Here is a 21,779-nt window from a genome sequence, read left to right as displayed (position 1 = left end):
TCTTCAATTTCCCTTCCTTCTGCAGTTTATATTTCTTCTTTTTCTATTCTTTCTTTTTCTATTTTCTCCTTCAACGTGTGTTGATCCTTCTTGGCTTGTCTTGGTGTCATAAATTTCAACTTCATTTCATGTCCCTCATGCCTCAAATAAAGGGAACGTTAATCAAGATTGAGCGTTTTAAAATGAAGTCTTGCCCATCTAAAAAGAAGATGACAAGAGTTTGTGGGAGCAATATCACATAATACTTCCTTCACACATTGTCCTGTACTGAATTTGATCCTTGCTTGATTTGGATGAAAGCTTGTTGGTAACTTGAGTTTCTCCACCAATCTTTGGCTTACAACATTGTTCTCGCTTTCGTAAACGAATGCAACTAAACATGTGTGGCCTTCGATTAAACACCTTGCTTTTCTACATCCTTTTGCATCATCTTTTTCTTTACTTCCTTTTCTTTTTCTTCAATTTCCCTTCCTTCTGCAGTTTATATTTCTTCTTTTTCTATTCTTTCTTTTTCTATTTTCTCCTTCAACGTTTGTTGATCCTTCTTGGCTTGTCTTGGTGTCATAAATTTCAACTTCATTTCATGTCCCTCATGCCTCAAATAAAGGGAACGTTAATCAAGATTGAGCGTTTTAAAATGAAGTCTTGCCCATCTAAAAAGAAGATGACAAGAGTTTGTGGGAGCAATATCACATAATACTTCCTTCACACATTGTCCTGTACTGAATTTGATCCTTGCTTGATTTGGATGAAAGCTTGTTGGTAACTTGAGTTTCTCCACCAATCTTTGGCTTACAACATTGTTCTCGCTTTCGTAAACGAATGCAACTAAACATGGGGGGCCTTCGATTAAACACCTTTCTTTTCTACTACCTTTTCCATCATCTTTTTCTTTACTTCCTTTTCTTTTTCTTCAATTTCCCTTCCTTTTGCAATTTATATTTCTTCTTTTTCTATTCTTTCTTTTTCTATTTTCTCGTTCAATGTGTGTTGATCCTTCTTGGCTTGTCTTGGTGTCATAAATTTCAACTTCATTTCATGTCCCTCATGCCTCAGAAAAAGGGAACGTTAATCAAGATTGAGCGTTTCAAAATGAAGTCTTGCCCATCTAAAAAGAAGATGACAAGAGTTTGTGGGAGCAATATCACATAATACTTCCTTCACACATTGTCCTGTACTGAATTTGATCCTTGCTTGATTTGGATGAAAGCTTGTTGGTAACTTGAGTTTCTCCACCAATCTTTGGCTTACAACATTGTTCTCGCTTTCGTAAACGAATGCAACTAAAATGCAACTAAACATGTGTGGCCTCCGATTAAACACCTTGCTTTTCTACTACCTTTTCCATCATCTTTTTCTTTACTTCCTTTTCTTTTTCTTCAATTTCCCTTCCTTATGCAGTATATATTTCTTCTTTTTCTATTCTTTCTTTTTCTATTTTCTCGTTCAATGTGTGTTGATCCTTCTTGGCTTGTCTTAATGTCATAAATTTCAACTTCATTTCATGTCCCTCAATGCTCAGAAAAAGGGAACGTTAATCAAGATTGAGCGTTTTAAAATGAAGTCTTGCCCATCTAAAAAGAAGATGACAAGAGTTTGTGGGAGCAATATCACATAATACTTCCTTCACACACTGTCCTGTACTGAATTTGATCCTTGCTTGATTTGGATGAAAGCTTGTTGGTAACTTGAGTTTCTCCACCAATCTTTGGCTTACAACATTGTTCTCGCTTTCGTAAACGAATGCAACTAAACATGTGTGGGCTTCGATTAAACACCTTGCTTTTCTACAACCTTTTCCATCATCTTTTTCTTTACTTCCTTTTCTTTTTCTTCAATTTCCCTTCCTTCTGCAGTTTATATTTCTTCTTTTTCTATTCTTTCTTTTTCTATTTTCTCCTTCAACGTGTGTTGATCCTTCTTGGCTTGTCTTGGTGTCATAAATTTCAACTTCATTTCATGTCCCTCATGCCTCAAATAAAGGGAACGTTAATCAAGATTGAGCGTTTTAAAATGAAGTCTTGCCCATCTAAAAAGAAGATGACAAGAGTTTGTGGGAGCAATATCACATAATACTTCCTTCACACATTGTCCTGTACTGAATTTGATCCTTGCTTGATTTGGATGAAAGCTTGTTGGTAACTTGAGTTTCTCCACCAATCTTTGGCTTACAACATTGTTCTCGCTTTCGTAAACGAATGCAACTAAACATGTGTGGCCTTCGATTAAACACATTGCTTTTCTACTACCTTTTCCATCATCTTTTTCTTTACTTCCTTTTCTTTTTCTTCAATTTCTCTTCCTTCTGCAGTTTTTATTTCTTCTTTTTCTATTCTTTCTTTTTCTATTTTCTCCTTCAACGTGTGTTGATCCTTCTTGGCTTGTCTTGGTGTCATAAATTTCAACCTCATTTCATGTCCCTCATGCCTCAGAAAAAGCGAACGTTAATCAAGATTGAGCGTTTTAAAATGAAGTCTTGCCCATCTAAAAAGAAGATGACAAGAGTTTGTGGGAGCAATATCACATAATACTTCTTTCACACATTGTCTTGTACTGAAGTTGATCCTTGCTTGATTTGGATGAAAGCTTGTTGGTAACTTGAGTTTCTCCACCAATCTTTGGCTTACAACATTGTTCTCGCTTTCGTAAATGAATGCAACTAAACATGTGTGGCCTTCGATTAAACACCTTGCTTTTCTACTACCTTTTCCATCATCTTTTTCTTTACTTCCTTTTCTTTTTCTTCAATTTCCCTTCCTTCTGCAGTTTTTATTTCTTCTTTTTCTATTCTTTCTTTTTCTATTTTCTCCTTCAACGTGTGTTGATCCTTCTTGGCTTGTCTTGGTGTCATAAATTTCAACCTCATTTCATGTCCCTCATGCCTCAGAAAAAGGGAACGTTAATCAAGATTGAGCGTTTTAAAATGAAGTCTTGCCCATCTAAAAAGAAGATGACAAGAGTTTGTGGGAGCAATATCACATAATACTTCTTTCACACATTGTCCTGTACTGAATTTGATCCTTGCTTGATTTGGATGAAAGCTTGTTGGTAACTTGAGTTTCTCCACCAATCTTTGGCTTACAACATTGTTCTCGCTTTCGTAAACGAATGCAACTAAACATGTGTGGCCTCCGATTAAACACCTTGCTTTTCTACTACCTTTTCCATCATCTTTTTCTTTACTTCCTTTTCTTTTTCTTCAATTTCCCTTCCTTCTGTAGTTTATATTTCTTCTTTTTCTATTCTTTCTTTTTCTATTTTCTCCTTCAACGTGTGTTGATCCTTCTTGGCTTGTCTTGGTGTCATAAATTTAAACTTCATTTCATGTCCCTCGTGGCTCAGAAAAAGGGAACGTTAATCAAGATTGAGCGTTTTAAAATGAAGTCTTGCCCATCTAAAAAGAAGATGACAAGAATTTGTGGGAGCAATATCACATAATACTTCCTTCACACATTGTCCTGTACTGAATTTGATCCTTGCTTGATTTGGATAAAAGCTTGTTGGTAACTTGAGTTTCTCCACCAATCTTTGGCTTACAACATTGTTCTCGCTTTCGTAAACGAATGCAACTAAACATGTGTGGCCTTCGATTAAACACCTTTCTTTTCTACTACCTTTTCCATCATCTTTTTCTTTACTTCCTTTTCTTTTTCTTCAATTTCCCTTCCTTCTGCAATTTATATTTCTTCTTTTTCTATTCTTTCTTTTTCTATTTTCTCGTTCAATGTGTGTTGATCCTTCTTGGCTTGTCTTGGTGTCATAAATTTTAACTTCATTTCATGTCCCTCATGCCTCAGAAAAAGGGAACGTTAATCAAGATTGAGCGTTTCAAAATGAAGTCTTGCCCATCTAAAAAGAAGATGACAAGAGTTTGTGGGAGCAATATCACATAATACTTCCTTCACACATTGTCCTGTACTGAATTTGATCCTTGCTTGATTTGGATGAAAGCTTGTTGGTAACTTGAGTTTCTGCACCAATCTTTGGCTTACAACATTGTTCTCGCTTTCGTAAACGAATGCAACTAAACATGTGTGGGCTTCGATTAAACACCTTGCTTTTCTACATCCTTTTGCATCATCTTTTTCTTTACTTCCTTTTCTTTTTCTTCAATTTCCCTTCCTTCTGCAGTTTATATTTCTTCTTTTTCTATTCTTTCTTTTTCTATTTTCTCCTTCAACGTGTGTTGATCCTTCTTGGCTTGTCTTGGTGTCATAAATTTCAACTTCATTTCATGTCCCTCATGCCTCAAATAAAGGGAACGTTAATCAAGATTGAGCGTTTTAAAATGAAGTCTTGCCCATCTAAAAAGAAGATGACAAGAGTTTGTGGGAGCAATATCACATAATACTTCCTTCACACATTGTCCTGTACTGAATTTGATCCTTGCTTGATTTGGATGAAAGCTTGTTGGTAACTTGAGTTTCTCCACCAATCTTTGGCTTACAACATTGTTCTCGCTTTCGTAAACGAATGCAACTAAACATGTGTGGCCTTCGATTAAACACCTTTCTTTTCTACTACCTTTTCCATCATCTTTTTCTTTACTTCCTTTTCTTTTTCTTCAATTTCCCTTCCTTCTGAAATTTTTATTTGTTCTTTTTCTATTCTTTCTTTTTCTATTTTCTCCTTCAGCCTATGTTGATCTTTACTGGCTTGTCTTGGTGTCATAAATTTCAACTTCATTTCATGTCCCTCATGCCTCAAATAAAGGGAACGTTAATCAAGATTGAGCGTTTTAAAATGAAGTCATGCCCATCTAAAAAGAAGATAACAAGAGTTTGTGGGAGCAATATCACATAATACTTCCTTCACACATTGTCCTGTACTGAATTTGATCCTTGCTTGATTTGGATGAAAGCTTGTTGGTAACTTGAGTTTCTCCACCAATCTTTGGCTTACAACATTGTTCTCGCTTTCGTAAACGAATGCAACTAAACATGTGTGGGCTTCGATTAAACACCTTGCTTTTCTACATCCTTTTGCATCATCTTTTTCTTTACTTCCTTTTCTTTTTCTTCAATTTCCCTTCCTTCTGCAGTTTATATTTCTTCTTTTTCTATTCTTTCTTTTTCTATTTTCTCCTTCAACGTGTGTTGATCCTTCTTGGCTTGTCTTGGTGTCATAAATTTCAACTTCATTTCATGTCCCTCATGCCTCAAATAAAGGGAATATTAATCAAGATTGAGCGTTTTAAAATGAAGTCATGCCCATCTAAAAAGAAGATGACAAGAGTTTGTTGGAGCAATATCACATAATACTTCTTACACACATTGCCCTGTACTGAATTTGATCCTTGCTTGATTCGGATGAAAGCTTGTTGGTAACTGAACTTTCTCCACCAATCTTTGGCTTACAACATTGTTCTCGCTTTCGTAAACGAACGCAACTAAACATGGGGGGCCTTCGATTAAACAACTTGCTTTTCTACTACCTTTTCCATCATCTTTTTCTATACTTCCTTTTATTTTTCTTCAATTTCCCTTCCTTCTGAAGTTTTTATTTGTTCTTTTTCTATTCTTTCTTTTTCTATTTTCTCCTTCAGCCTATGTTGATCTTTACTGGCTTGTCTTGGTGTCATAAATTTCAACTTCATTTGATGTCCCTCATGCCTCAAATAAAGGGAACGTTAATCAAGATTGAGCGTTTTAAAATGAAGTCATGCCCATCTAAAAAGAAGATGACAAGAGTTTGTGGGAGCAAGATCGCATAATACTTCTTTCACACATTGTCCTGTACTGAATTTGATCCTTTCTTGATTCCGATGAAAGCTTGTTCGTAACTTGAGTTTCTCCACCAATCTTTGGCTTACAACATTGTTCTCGCTTTCGTAAACGAATGCAACTAAACATGGGGGGCCTTCGATTAAACACCTTGCTTTTCTACTACCTTTTCCATCATCTTTTTCTTTACTTCCTTTTCTTTTTCTTCAATTTCCAATCCTTCTGCAGTTTATATTTCTTCTTTTTCTATTCTTTCTTTTTCTATTTTCTCCTTTAACGTGTGTTCATCCTTCTTGGCTTGTCTTGGTGTCATAAACTTCAACTTCATTTCATGTCCCTCATGCCTCAGAAAAAGGGAACGTTAATCCAGATTGAGCATTTTAAAATGAAGTCTTCCCATCTAAAAAGAAGATGACAAGAGTTTATTGGAGCAATATCACATAATACTTCTTTCACACATTGTCCTGTACTGAATTTGATCCTTGCTTGATTAGGATGAAAGCTTGTTGGTAACTTGAGTTTCTCCACCAATCTTTGGCTTACAACATTGTTCTCGCTTTCGTAAACGAATGCAACTAAACATGGGGGGCCTTCGATTAAACACCTTTCTTTTCTACTACCTTTTCCATCATCTTTTTCTTTACTTCCTTTTCTTTTTCTTCAATTTCCCTTCCTTCTGTAGTTTATATTTCTTCTTTTTCTATTCTTTCTTTTTCTATTTTCTCCTTCAACGTGTGTTGATCCTTCTTGGCTTGTCTTGGTGTCATAAATTTCAACTTCATTTCATGTTCCTTCGTGCCTCAGAAAAAGGGAACGTTAATCAAGATTGAGCGTTTTAAAATGAAGTCTTGCCCATCTAAAAAGAAGATGACAAGAATTTGTGGGAGCAATATCACATAATACTTCCTTCACACATTGTCCTGTACTGAATTTTATCCTTGCTTGATTTGGATGAAACCTTGTTGGTAACTTGAGTTTCTCCACCAATCTTTGGCTTACAACATTGTTCTCGCTTTCGTAAACGAATGCAACTAAACATGTGTGGCCTTCGATTAAACACCTTTCTTTTCTACTACCTTTTCCATCATCTTTTTCTTTACTTCCTTTTCTTTTTCTTCAATTTCCCTTCCTTCTGCAGTTTATATTTCTTCTTTTTCTATTCTTTCTTTTTCTATTTTCTCGTTCAATGTGTGTTGAACCTTCTTGGCTTGTCTTGATGTCACAAATTTCAACTTCATTTCATGTCCCTCATGCCTCAGAAAAAGGGAACGTTAATCAAGATTGAGCGTTTCAAAATGAAGTCTTGCCCATCTAAAAAGAAGATGACAAGAGTTTGTGGGAGCAATATCACATAATACTTCCTTCACACATTGTCCTGTACTGAATTTGATCCTTGCTTGATTTGGATGAAAGCTTGTTGGTAACTTGAGTTTCTCCACCAATCTTTGGCTTACAACATTGTTCTCGCTTTCGTAAACGAATGCAACTAAACATGTGTGGCCTCCGATTAAACACCTTGCTTTTCTACATCCTTTTGCATCATCTTTTTCTTTACTTCCTTTTCTTTTTCTTCAATTTCCCTTCCTTCTACAGTTTATATTTCTTCTTTTTCTATTCTTTCTTTTTCTATTTTCTCCTTCAACATGTGTTGATCCTTCTTGGCTTGTCTTGGTGTCATAAATTTCAACTTCATTTCATGTCCCTCATGCCTCAAATAAAGGGAACGTTAATCAAGATTGAGCGTTTTAAAATGAAGTCTTGCCCATCTAAAAAGAAGATGACAAGAGTTTGTGGGAGCAATATCACATAATACTTCCTTCACACATTGTCCTGTACTGAATTTGATCCTTGCTTGATTTGGATGAAAGCTTGTTGGTAACTTGAGTTTCTCCACCAATCTTTGGCTTACAACATTGTTCTCGCTTTCGTAAACGAATGCAACTAAACATGTGTGGCCTTCGATTAAACACCTTGCTTTTCTACATCCTTTTGCATCATCTTTTTCTTTACTTCCTTTTCTTTTTCTTCAATTTCCCTTCCTTCTGCAGTTTATATTTCTTCTTTTTCTATTCTTTCTTTTTCTATTTTCTCCTTCAACGTGTGTTGATCCTTCTTGGCTTGTCTTGGTGTCATAAATTTCAACTTCATTTCATGTCCCTCATGCCTCAAATAAAGGGAACGTTAATCAAGATTGAGCGTTTTAAAATGAAGTCTTGCCCATCTAAAAAGAAGATGACAAGAGTTTGTGGGAGCAATATCACATAATACTTCCTTCACACATTGTCCTGTACTGAATTTGATCCTTGCTTGATTTGGATGAAAGCTTGTTGGTAACTTGAGTTTCTCCACCAATCTTTGGCTTACAACATTGTTCTCGCTTTCGTAAACGAATGCAACTAAACATGTGTGGCCTTCGATTAAACACCTTTCTTTTCTACTACCTTTTCCATCATCTTTTTCTTTACTTCCTTTTCTTTTTCTTCAATTTCCCTTCTTTCTGCAATTTATATTTCTTCTTTTTCTATTCTTTCTTTTTCTATTTTCTCGTTCAATGTGTGTTGATCCTTCTTGGCTTGTCTTGGTGTCATAAATTTCAACTTCATTTCATGTCCCTCATGCCTCAGAAAAAGGGAACGTTAATCAAGATTGAGCGTTTTAAAATGAAGTCTTGCCCATCTAAAAAGAAGATGACAAGAGTTTGTGGGAGCAATATCACATAATACTTCCTTCACACATTGTCCTGTACTGAATTTGATCCTTGCTTGATTTGGATGAAAGCTTGTTGGTAACTTGAGTTTCTCCACCAATCTTTGGCTTACAACATTGTTCTCGCTTTCGTAAACGAATGCAACTAAACATGTGTGGCCTTCGATTAAACACCTTGCTTTTCTACTACCTTTTCCATCATCTTTTTCTTTACTTCCTTTTCTTTTTCTTCAATTTCCCTTCCTTCTGCAATTTATATTTCTTCTTTTTCTATTCTTTCTTTTTCTATTTTCTCGTTCAATGTGTGTTGATCCTTCTTGGCTTGTGTTGGTGTCATAAATTTCAACTTCATTTCATGTCCCTCATGCCTCAGAAAAAGGGAACGTTAATCAAGATTGAGCGTTTCAAAATGAAGTCTTGCCCATCTAAAAAGAAGATGACAAGAGTTTGTGGGAGCAATATCACATAATACTTCCTTCACAGATTGTCCTGTACTGAATTTGATCCTTGCTTGATTTGGATGAAAGCTTGTTGGTAACTTCAGTTTCTCCACCAATCTTTGGCTTACAACATTGTTCTCGCTTTCGTAAACGAATGCAACTAAACATGTGTGGCCTTCGATTAAACACCTTGCTTTTCTGCTACCTTTTCCATCATCTTTTTCTTTACTTCCTTTTCTTTTTCTTCAATTTCCCTTCCTTCTGTAGTTTATATTTCTTCTTTTTCTATTCTTTCTATTTCTATTTTCTCCTTCAACGTGTGTTGATCCTTCTTGGCTTGTCTTGGTGTCATAAATTTCAACTTCATTTCATGTCCCTCATGCCTCAAATAAAGGGAACGTTAATCAAGATTGAGCGTTTTAAAATGAAGTCATGCCCATCTAAAAAGAAGCTGACAAGAGTTTGTTGGAGCAATATCACATAATACTTCTTACACACGTTGTCCTGTACTAAATTTGATCCTTGCTTAATTCGGATGAAAGCTTGTTGGTAACTGAACTTTCTCCACCAATCTTTGGCTTACAACATTGTTCTCGCTTTCGTAAACGAATGCAACTAAACATGGGGGGCCTTCGATTGAACACCTTGCTTTTCTACTACCTTTTCCATCACCTTTTTCTATACTTCCTTTTCTTTTTCTTCAATTTCCCTTCCTTCTGAAATTTTTATTTGTTCTTTTTCTATTCTTTCTTTTTCTATTTTCTCCTTCAGCCTATGTTGATCTTTACTGGCTTGTCTTGGTGTTATAAATTTCAACTTCATTTCATGTCCCTCATGCCTCAAATAAAGGGAACGTTAATCAAGATTGAGCGTTTTAAAATGAAGTCATGCCCATCTAAAAAGAAGCTGACAAGAGTTTGTTGGAGCAATATCACATAATACTTCTTACACACGTTGTCCTGTACTAAATTTGATCCTTGCTTAATTCGGATGAAAGCTTGTTGGTAACTGAACTTTCTCCACCAATCTTTGGCTTACAACATTGTTCTCGCTTTCGTAAACGAATGCAACTAAACATGGGGGGCCTTCGATTGAACACCTTGCTTTTCTACTACCTTTTCCATCACCTTTTTCTATACTTCCTTTTCTTTTTCTTCAATTTCCCTTCCTTCTGAAATTTTTATTTGTTCTTTTTCTATTCTTTCTTTTTCTATTTTCTCCTTCAGCCTATGTTGATCTTTACTGGCTTGTCTTGGTGTCATAAATTTCAACTTCATTTCATGTCCCTCATGCCTCAAATAAAGGGAACGTTAATCAAGATTGAGCGTTTTAAAATGAAGTCATGCCCATCTAAAAAGAAGATGACAAGAGTTTGTGGGAGCAAGATCGCATAATACTTCTTTCACACATTGTCCTGTACTGAATTTGATCCTTTCTTGATTTGGATGAAAGCTTGTTCGTAACATAAGTTTCTCCACCAATCTTTGGCTTACAACATTGTTCTCGCTTTCGTAAACGAATGCAACTAAACATGGGGGGCCTTCGATTAAACACCTTGCTTTTCTACTACCTTTTCCATCATCTTTTTCTTTACTTCCTTTTCTTTTTCCTCAATTTCCCTTCCTTCTGCAGTTTATATTTCTTCTTTTTCTATTCTTTCTTTTTCTATTTTCTCCTTCAACGTGTGTTGATCCTTCTTGGCTTGTCTTGGTGTCATAAATTTCAACTTCATTTCATGTCCCTCATGCCTCAAATAAAGGGAACGTTAATCAAGATTGAGCGTTTTAAAATGAAGTCATGCCCATCTAAAAAGAAGATGACAAGAGTTTGTTGGAGCAATATCACATAATACTTCTTACACACGTTGTCTTGTACTGAATTTGATCCTTGCTTGATTCGGATGAAAGCTTGTTGGTAACTGAACTTTCTCCACCAATCTTTGGCTTACAACATTGTTCTCGCTTTCGTAAACGAATGCAACTAAACATGGGGGGCCTTCGATTAAACACCTTGCTTTTCTACTACCTTTTCCATCATCTTTTTCTTTACTTCCTTTTCTTTTTCCTCAATTTCCCTTCCTTCTGCAGTTTATATTTCTTCTTTTTCTATTCTTTCTTTTTCTATTTTCTCCTTTAACGTGTGTTGATCCTTCTTGGCTTGTCTTGGTGTCATAAATTTCAACTTCATTTCATGTCCCTCATGCCTTAAATAAAGGGAACGTTAATCAAGATTGAGCGTTTTAGAATGAAGTCATGCCCATCTAAAAAGAAGATGACAAGAGTTTGTGGGAGCAATATCACATAATACTTCTTTCACACACTGTCCTGTACTGAATTTGATCCTTGCTTGATTCCGATGAAAGTTTGTTCGTAACTTGAGTTTCTCCACCAATCTTTGGCTTACAACATTGTTCTCGCTTTCGTAAATGAATGCAACTAAACATGGGGGGCCTTCGATTAAACACCTTGCTTTTCTACTACCTTTTCCATCATCTTTTTCTTTACTTCCTTTTCTTTTTCTTCAATTTCCCTTCCTTCTACAGTTTTTGTTTCTTCTTTTTCTATTCTTTCTTTTTCTATTTTCTCCTTCAACGTGAGTTGATCCTTCTTGGCTTGTCTTGGTGTCATAAATTTCAACTTCATTTCATGTCCCTTATGCCTCAAAAAGGGAACGTTAATCAAGATTGAGCGTTTTAAAATGAAGTCTTGCCCATCTAAAAAGAAGATGACAAGAGTTTGTGGGAGTAATATCACATAATACTTCCTTCACACATTGTCCTGTACTGAATTTGATCCTTGCTTGATTTGGATGAAAGCTTGTTGGTAACTTGAGTTTCTCCACCAATCTTTGGCTTACAACATTGTTCTCGCTTTCGTAAACGAATGCAACTAAACATGTGTGGCCTTCGATTAAACACCTTGCTTTTCTACTACCTTTTCCATCATCTTTTTCTTTACTTCCTTTTCTTTTTCTTCAATTTCCCTTCCTTCTGCAGTTTATATTTCTTCTTTTTCTATTCTTTCTTTTTTTATTTTCTCGTTCAACGTGTGTTGATCCTTCTTGGCTTGTCTTGGTGTCATAAATTTCAACTTCATTTCATGTCCCTCATGCCTCAAATAAAGGGAACGTTAATCAAGATTGAGCGTTTTAAAATGAAGTCTTGCCCATCTAAAAAGAAGATGACAAGAGTTTGTTGGAGCAATATCACATAATACTTCTTACACACGTTGTCTAGTACTGAATTTGATCCTTGCTTGATTCGGATGAAAGCTTGTTGGTAACTGAACTTTCTCCACCAATCTTTGGCTTACAACATTGTTCTCGCTTTCGTAAACGAATGCAACTAAACATGGGGGGCCTTCGATTAAACACCTTGCTTTTCTACTACCTTTTCCATCATCTTTCTCTTTACTTCCTTTTCTTTTTCTTCAATTTCCCTTCCTTCTGAAGCTTTTATTTCTTCTTTTTCTATTCTTTCTTTTTCTATTTTCTCCTTCACCCTATCTTGATCTTTACTAGCTTGTCTTGGTGTCATAAATTTCAACTTCATTTCATGTCCCTCATGCCTCAAATAAAGGGAACGTTAATCAAGATTGAGCGTTTTAGAATGAAGTCATGCCCATCTAAAAAGAAGATAACAAGAGTTTGTGGGAGCAATATAAAATAATACTTCTTTCACACACTGTCCTGTACTGAATTTGATCCTTGCTTGATTCCGATGAAAGTTTGTTCGTAACTTGAGTTTCTCCACCAATCTTTGGCTTACAACATTGTTCTCGCTTTCGTAAACGAATGCAACTAAACATGGGGGGCCTACGATTAAACACCTTGCTTTTCTACTACCTTTTCCATCATCTTTTTCTTTACTTCCTTTTCTTTTTCTTCAATTTCCCTTCCTTCTGCAGTTTTTGTTTCTTCTTTTTCTATTCTTTCTTTTTCTATTTTCTCCTTTAACGTGTGTTGATCCTTCTTGGTTTGTCTTGGTGTCATAAATTTCAACTTCATTTCATGTCCCTCATGCCTCAGAAAAAGGGAACGTTAATCAAGATTGAGCGTTTTAAAATGAAGTCTTGCCCATCTAAAAAGAAGATGACAAGAGTTTGTGGCAGCAATATCACATAATACTTCCTTCACACATTATCCTGTACTGAATTTGATCCTTGCTTGATTTGGATGAAAGCTTGTTGGTAACTTGAGTTTCTCCACCAATCTTTGGCTTACAACATTGTTCTCGCTTTCGAAAACGAATGCATCTAAACATGTGTGGCCTTCGATTAAACACCTTGCTTTTCTACTACCTTTTCCATCATCTTTTTCTTTACTTCCTTTTCTTTTTCTTCAATTTCCCTTCCTTCTGTAGTTTATATTTTTTCTTTTTCTATTCTTTCTTTTTCTATTTTCTCGTTCAACGTGTGTTGATCCTTCATGGCTTGTCTTGGTGTCATAAATTTCAACTTCATTTCATGTACCTCATGCCTCAGAAAAAGGGAACGTTAATCAAGATTGAGCGTTTTAAAATGAAGTCTTGCCCATCTAAAAAGAAGATGACAAGAGTTTGTGGGACCAATATCACATAATACTTCCTTCCCACATTGTCTTGTACTGAATTTGATCCTTGCTTGATTTGGATGAAAGCTTGTTGGTAACTTGAGTTTCTCCACCAATCTTTGGCTTACAACATTGTTCTCGCTTTCGTAAACGAATGCAACTAAACATGTGTGGCCTTCGATTAAACACCTTGCTTTTCTACTACCTTTTCCATCATCTTTTTCTTTACTTCCTTTTCTTTTTGTTCAATTCCCCTTCCTTCTGCAGTTTATATTTCTTCTTTTTCTATTCTTTCTTTTTCTATTTTCTCCTTCAACGTGTGTTGATCCTTCTTGGCTTGTCTTGGTGTCATAAATTTCAACTTCATTTCATGTCCCTCATGCCTCAAATAAAAGGAACGTTAATCAAGATTGAGCGTTTTAGAATGAGGTCATGCCCATCTAAAAAGAAGATGACAAGAGTTTGTGGGAGCAATATCACATAATACTTCTTTCACACACTGTCCTGTACTGAATTTGATCCTTGCTTGATTCCGATGAAAGTTTGTTCGTAACTTGAGTTTCTCCACCAATCTTTGGCTTACAACATTGTTCTCGCTTTCGTAAACGAATGCAACTAAACATGGGGGGCCTTCGATTAAACACCTTGCTTTTCTACTACCTTTTCCATCATCTTTTTCTTTACTTCCTTTTCTTTTTCTTCAATTTCCCTTCCTTCTGCAGTTTATATTTCTTCTTTTTCTATTCTTTCTTTTTCTATTTTCTCCTTCGTCCTATGTTGATCTTTACTGGCTTGTGTTGGTGTCATAAATTTCAACTTCATTTCATGTCCCCCATGCCTCAAATAAAGGGAACGTTAATCAAGATTGAGCTTTTTCAAATGAAGCCATGCCCATCTAAAAACAAGATGACAAAAGTTCGTGGGAGCAATATCACATAATACATCTTTCACACATTGTCCTGTACTGAATTTGATCCTTGGTTGATTCGGATGAAAGCTTGTTGGTAACTGAACTTTCTCGACCAATATTTGGCTTACAACATTGTTCTCGCTTTCGTAAACGAATGCAACTAAACATGTGTGGCCTTCGATTAAACACCTTGCTTTTCTACTACCTTTTCCATCATCTTTTTCTTTACTTCCTTTTCTTTTTCTTCAATTTCCCTTCCTTCTGCAGTTTATATTTCTTCTTTTTCTATTCTTTCTTTTTCTATTTTCTCCTTCAACGTGTGTTGATCCTTCTTGGCTTGTCTTGGTGTCATAAATTTCAACTTCATTTCATGTCACTCATGCCTCAAATAAAAGGAACGTTAATCAAGATTGAGCGTTTTAAAATGAAGTCATGCCCATCTAAAAAGAAGATGACAAGAGTTTGTTGGAGCAATATCACATAATACTTCTTACACACGTTGTCCTGTACTGAATTTGATCCTTGCTTGATTCGGATGAAAGCTTGTTGGTAACTGAACTTTCTCCACCAATCTTTGGCTTACAACATTGTTCTCGCTTTCGTAAACGAATGCAACTAAACATGGGGGGCCTTCGATTAAACACCTTGCTTTTCTACTACCTTCTCCATCATCTTTCTCTTTACTTCCTTTTCTTTTTCTTCAATTTCACTTCCTTCTGAAGCTTTTATTTCTTCTTTTTCTATTCTTTCTTTTTCTATTTTCTCCTTCAGCCTATCTTGATCTTTACTGGCTTGTCTTGGTGTCATAAATTTCAACTTCATTTCATGTCCCTCATGCCTCAAATAAAGGGAACATTAATCAAGATTGAGCGTTTTAAAATGAAGTCATGCCCATCTAAAAAGAAGATGACAAGAGTTTGTGGGAGCAAGATCGCATAATACTTCTTTCACACATTGTCCTGTACTGAATTTGATCCTTTCTTGATTTGGATGAAAGCTTGTTCGTAACATAAGTTTCTCCACCAATCTTTGGCTTACAACATTGTTCTCGCTTTCGTAAACGAATGCAACTAAACATGGGGGGCCTTCGATTAAACACCTTGCTTTTCTACTACCTTCTCCATCATCTTTCTCTTTACTTCCTTTTCTTTTTCTTCAATTTCACTTCCTTCTGAAGCTTTTATTTCTTCTTTTTCTATTCTTTCTTTTTCTATTTTCTCCTTCAGCCTATCTTGATCTTTACTGGCTTGTCTTGGTGTCATAAATTTCAACTTCATTTCATGTCCCTTATGCCTCAAATAAAGGAAACGTTAATCAAGATTGAGCGTTTTAAAATGAAGTCATGCCCATCTAAAAAGAAGATGACAAGAGTTTGTGGGAGCAACATCACATAATACTTCTTTCACACATTGTCCTGTACTGAATTTGATCCTTGCTTGATTCGGATGAAAGCTTGTTGGTAACTGAACTTTCTCCACCAATCTTTGGCTTACAACATTGTTCTCGCTTTCGTAAACGAATGCAACTAAACATGGGGGGCCTTCGATTAAACACCTTGCTTTTCTACTACCTTCTCCATCATCTTTCTCTTTACTTCCTTTTCTTTTTCTTCAATTTCACTTCCTTCTGAAGCTTTTATTTCTTCTTTTTCTATTCTTTCTTTTTCTATTTTCTCCTTCAGCCTATCTTGATCTTTACTGGCTTGTCTTGGTGTCATAAATTTCAACTTCATTTCATGTCCCTCATGCCTCAAATAAAGGGAACATTAATCAAGATTGAGCGTTTTAAAATGAAGTCATGCCCATCTAAAAAGAAGATGACAAGAGTTTGTGGGAGCAAGATCGCATAATACTTCTTTCACACATTGTCCTGTACTGAATTTGATCCTTTCTTGATTTGGATGAAAGCTTGTTCGTAACATAAGTTTCTCCACCAATCTTTGGCTTACAACATTGTTCTCGCTTTCGTAAACGAATGCAACTAAACATGGGGGGCCTTCGATTAAACACCTTGCTTTTCTACTACCTTCTCCATCATCTTTCTCTTTACTTCCTTTTCTTTTTCTTCAATTTCACTTCCTTCTGAAGCTTTTATTTCTTCTTTTTCTATTCTTTCTTTTTCTATTTTCTCCTTCAGCCTATCTTGATCTTTACTGGCTTGTCTTGGTGTCATAAATTTCAACTTCATTTCATGTCCCTTATGCCTCAAATAAAGGAAACGTTAATCAAGATTGAGCGTTTTAAAATGAAGTCATGCCCATCTAAAAAGAAGATGACAAGAGTTTGTGGGAGCAACATCACATAATACTTCTTTCACACATTGTCCTGTACTGAATTTGATCCTTGCTTGATTCGGATGAAAGCTTGTTGGTAACTGAACTTTCTCCACCAATCTTTGGCTTACAACATTGTTCTCGCTTTCGTAAACGAATGCAACTAAACATGGGGGGCCTTCGATTAAACACCTTGCTTTTCTACTACCTTCTCCATCATCTTTCTCTTTACTTCCTTTTCTTTTTCTTCAATTTCCCTTCCTTCTGAAGCTTTTATTTCTTCTTTTTCTATTCTTTCTTTTTCTATTTTCTCCTTCAGCCTATCTTGATCTTTACTGGCTTGTCTTGGTGTCATAAATTTCAACTTCATTTCATGTCCCTTATGCCTCAAATAAAGGGAACGTTAATCAAGATTGAGCGTTTTAAAATGAAGTCATGCCCATCTAAAAAGAAGATGACAAGAGTTTGTGGGAGCAATATCACATAATACTTCTTTCACACATTGTCCTGTACTGAATTTGATCCTTGCTTGAATCCGATGAAAGCTTGTTCGTAACTTGAGTTTCTCCACCAATCTTTGGCTTACAACATTGTTCTCGCTTTCGTAAACGAATGCAACTAAACATGGGGGGCCTTCGATTAAACACCTTGCTTTTCTACTACCTTTTCCATCATCTTTTTCTTTACTTCCTTTTCTTTTTCTTCAATTTCCCATCCTTCTACACTTTTTATTTCTTCTTTTTCTATTCTTTCTTTTTCTATTTTCTCCTTTAACGTGTGTTCATCCTTCTTGGCTTGTCTTGGTGTCATAAATTTCAACTTCATTTCATGTCCCTCATGCCTCAGAAAAAGGGAACATTAGTCAAGATTGAGCATTTTAAAATGAAGTCTTCCCATCTAAAAAGAAGATGACAAGAGTTTGTTGGAATAATATCACATAATACTTCTTTCACACATTGTCCTGTACTGAATTTGATCCTTGCTTGATTCCGATGAAAGCTTGTTCGTAACTTGAGTTTCTCCACCAATCTTTGGCTTACAACATTGTTCTCGCTTTCGTAAACGAATGCAACTAAACATGGGGGGCCTTGGATTAAACACCTTGCTTTTCTACTACCTTTTCCATCATCTTTTTCTTTACTTCCTTTTCTTTTTCTTCAATTTCCCTTCCTTCTGCAGTTTATATTTCTTCTTTTTCTATTCTTTCTTTTTCTATTTTCTCCTTTATCCTATGTTGATCTTTACTGGCTTGTGTTGGTGTCATAAATTTCAACTTCATTTCATGTCCCCCATGCCTCAAATAAAGGGAACGTTAATCAAGATTGAGCGTTTTCAAATGAAGCCATGCCCATCGAAAAACAAGATGACAAAAGTTCGTGGGAGCAATATCACATAATACTTCTTTCACACATTGTCCTGTACTGAATTTGATCCTTGGTTGATTCGGATGAAAGCTTGTTGGTAACTGAACTTTCTCGACCAATCTTTGGCTTACAACATTGTTCTCGCTTTCGTAAACGAATGCAACTAAACATGTGTGGCCTTCGATTAAACACCTTGCTTTTCTACTACCTTTTCCATCATCTTTTTCTTTATTTCCTTTTCTTTTTCTTCAATTTCCCTTCCTTCTGCAGTTTATATTTCTTCTTTTTCTGTTCTTTCTTTCTCTATTTTCTCCTTCAACGTGTGTTGATCCTTCTTGGCTTGTCTTGGTGTCATAAATTTCAACTTCATTTCATGTCCCTCATGCCTCAGAAAAAGGGAACGTTAATCAAGATCGAGCGCTTTAAAATGAAGTCTTGCCCATCCAAAAAGAAGATGACAAGAGTTTGTGGGAGCAATATCACATAATACTTCTTTCACACATTGTCCTGTACTGAATTTGATCCTTGCTTGATTCGGATGAAAGCTTGTTGGTAACTTGAGTTTCTCCACCAATCTTTGGCTTACAACGTTGTTCTCGCTTTCGTACACGAATGCAACTAAACATGTGTGGCCTTCGATTAAACACCTTGCTTTTCTACTACCTTTTCCATCATCTTTTTCTTTACTTCCTTTTCTTTTTCTTCAATTTCCCATCCTTCTACACTTTTTATTTCTTCTTTTTCTATTCTTTCTTTTTCTATTTTCTCCTTTAACGTGTGTTGATCCTTCTTGGCTTGTCTTGGTGTCATAAATTTCAACTTCATTTCATGTCCCTCATGCCTCAGGAAAAGGGAACGTTAATCAAGATTGAGCATTTTAAAATGAAGTCTTCCCATCTAAAAAGAAGATGACAAGAGTTTGTTGGAATAATATCACATAATACTTCTTTCACACATTGTCCTGTACTGAATTTGATCCTTGCTTGATTCCGATGAAAGCTTGTTCGTAACTTGAGTTTCTCCACCAATCTTTGGCTTACAACATTGTTCTCGCTTTCGTAAACGAATGCAACTAAACATGGGGGGCCTTGGATTAAACACCTTGCTTTTCTACTACCTTTTCCATCATCTTTTTCTTTACTTCCTTTTCTTTTTCCTCAATTTCCCTTCCTTCTACAGTTTATATTTCTTCTTTTTCTATTCTTTCTTTTTCTATTTTCTCCTTTATCCTATGTTGATCTTTACTGGCTTGTGTTGGTGTCATAAATTTCAACTTCATTTCATGTCCCCCATGCCTCAAATAAAGGGAACGTTAATCAAGATTGAGCGTTTTCAAATGAAGCCATGCCCATCGAAAAACAAGATGACAAAAGTTCGTGGGAGCAATATCACATAATACTTCTTTCACACATTGTCTTGTACTGAATTTGATCCTTGGTTGATTCGGATGAAAGCTTGTTGGTAACTGAACTTTCTCGACCAATCTTTGGCTTACAACATTGTTCTCGCTTTCGTAAACGAATGCAACTAAACATGTGTGGCCTTCGATTAAACACCTTGCTTTTCTACTACCTTTTCCATCATCTTTTTCTTTACTTCCTTTTCTTTTTCTTCAATTTCCCTTCCTTCTGCAGTTTATATTTCTTCTTTTTCTGTTCTTTCTTTTTCTATTTTCTCCTTCAACGTGTGTTGATCCTTCTTGGCTTGTCTTGGTGTCATAAATTTCAACTTCATTTCATGTCCCTCATGCCTCAGAAAAAGGGAACGTTAATCAAGATCGAGCGTTTTAAAATGAAGTCTTGCCCATCTAAAAAGAAGATGACAAGAGTTTGTGGGAGCAATATCACATAATACTTCTTTCACACATTGTCCTGTACTGAATTTGATCCTTGCTTGATTCGGATGAAAGCTTGTTGGTAACTTGAGTTTCTCCACCAATCTTTGGCTTACAACGTTGTTCTCGCTTTCGTAAACGAATGCAACTAAACATGTGTGGCCTTCGATTAAACACCTTGCTTTTCTACTACCTTTTCCATCATCTTTTTCTTTACTTCCTTTTCTTTTTCTTCAATTTCCCATCCTTCTACACTTTTTATTTCTTCTTTTTCTATTCTTTCTTTTTCTATTTTCTCCTTTAACGTGTGTTCATCCTTCTTGGCTTGTCTTGGTGTCATAAATTTCAACTTCATTTCATGTCCCTCATGCCTCAGGAAAAGGGAACGTTAATCAAGATTGAGCGTTTTAAAATGAAGTCTTGCCCATCTAAAAAGAAGATGACAAGAGTTTGTGGGAGCAATATCACATAATACTTCTTTCACACATTGTCCTGTACTGAATTTGATCCTTGCTTGATTCGGATGAAAGCTTGTTGGTAACTTGAGTTTCTCCACCAATCTTTGGCTTACAACGTTGTTCTCGCTTTCGTAAACGAATGCAACTAAACATGTGTGGCCTTCGATTAAACACCTTGCTTTTCTACTACCTTTTCCATCATCTTTTTCTTTACTTCCTTTTCTTTTTCTTCAATTTCCCTTCCTTCTGCAGTTTATATTTCTTCTTTTTCTGTTCTTTCTTTTTCTATTTTCTCCTTCAACGTGTGTTGATCCTTCTTGGCTTGTCTTGGTGTCATAAATTTCAACTTCATTTCATGTCCCTCATGCCTCAGAAAAAGGGAACGTTAATCAAGATTGAGCGTTTTAAAATGAAGTCTTGCCCATCTAAAAAGAAGATGACAAGAGTTTGTGGGAGCAATATCACATAATACTTCTTTCACACATTGTCCTATACTGAATTTGATCCTTGCTTGATTCGGATGAAAGCTTGTTGGTAACTGAACTTTCTCCACCAATCTTTGGCTTACAACATTGTTCTCGCTTTCGTAAACGAATGCAACTAAACATGGGGGGCCTTCGATTAAATACCTTGCTTTTCTACTACCTTCTCCATCATCTTTCTCTTTACTTCCTTTTCTTTTTCTTCAATTTCCCTTCCTTCTGAAGCTTTTATTTCTTCTTTTTCTATTCTTTCTTTTTCTATTTTCTCCTTCAGCCTATCTTGATCTTTACTGGCTTGTCTTGGTGTCATAAATTTCAACTTCATTTCATGTCCCTTATGCCTCAAATAAAGGGAACGTTAATCAAGATTGAGCGTTTTAAAATGAAGTCATGCCCATCTAAAAAGAAGATGACAAGAGTTTGTGGGAGCAATATCACATAATACTTCTTTCACACATTGTCCTGTACTGAATTTGATCCTTGCTTGAATCCGATGAAAGCTTGTTCGTAACTTGAGTTTCTCCACCAATCTTTGGCTTACAACATTGTTCTCGCTTTCGTAAACGAATGCAACTAAACATGGGGGGCCTTCGATTAAACACCTTGCTTTTCTACTACCTTTTCCATCATCTTTTTCTTTACTTCCGTTTCTTTTTCTTCAATTTCCCATCCTTCTACACTTTTTATTTCTTCTTTTTCTATTCTTTCTTTTTCTATTTTCTCCTTTAACGTGTGTTCATCCTTCTTGGCTTGTCTTGGTGTCATAAATTTCAACTTCATTTCATGTCCCTCATGCCTCAGAAAAAGGGAACATTAGTCAAGATTGAGCATTTTAAAATGAAGTCTTCTCATCTAAAAAGAAGATGACAAGAGTTTGTTGGAATAATATCACATAATACTTCTTTCACACATTGTCCTGTACTGAATTTGATCCTTGCTTGATTCCGATGAAAGCTTGTTCGTAACTTGAGTTTCTCCACCAATCTTTGGCTTACAACATTGTTCTCGCTTTCGTAAACGAATGCAACTAAACATGGGGGGC

This window comes from Vigna unguiculata, chromosome 1, assembly GCF_037176805.1.
Source record: "Vigna unguiculata cultivar grain cowpea cultivar isolate G323 ecotype 2 chromosome 1, ASM3717680v1, whole genome shotgun sequence".
Classification (NCBI taxonomy): domain Eukaryota; kingdom Viridiplantae; phylum Streptophyta; class Magnoliopsida; order Fabales; family Fabaceae; genus Vigna; species Vigna unguiculata.
This window is presented reverse-complemented; position numbering follows the sequence as displayed.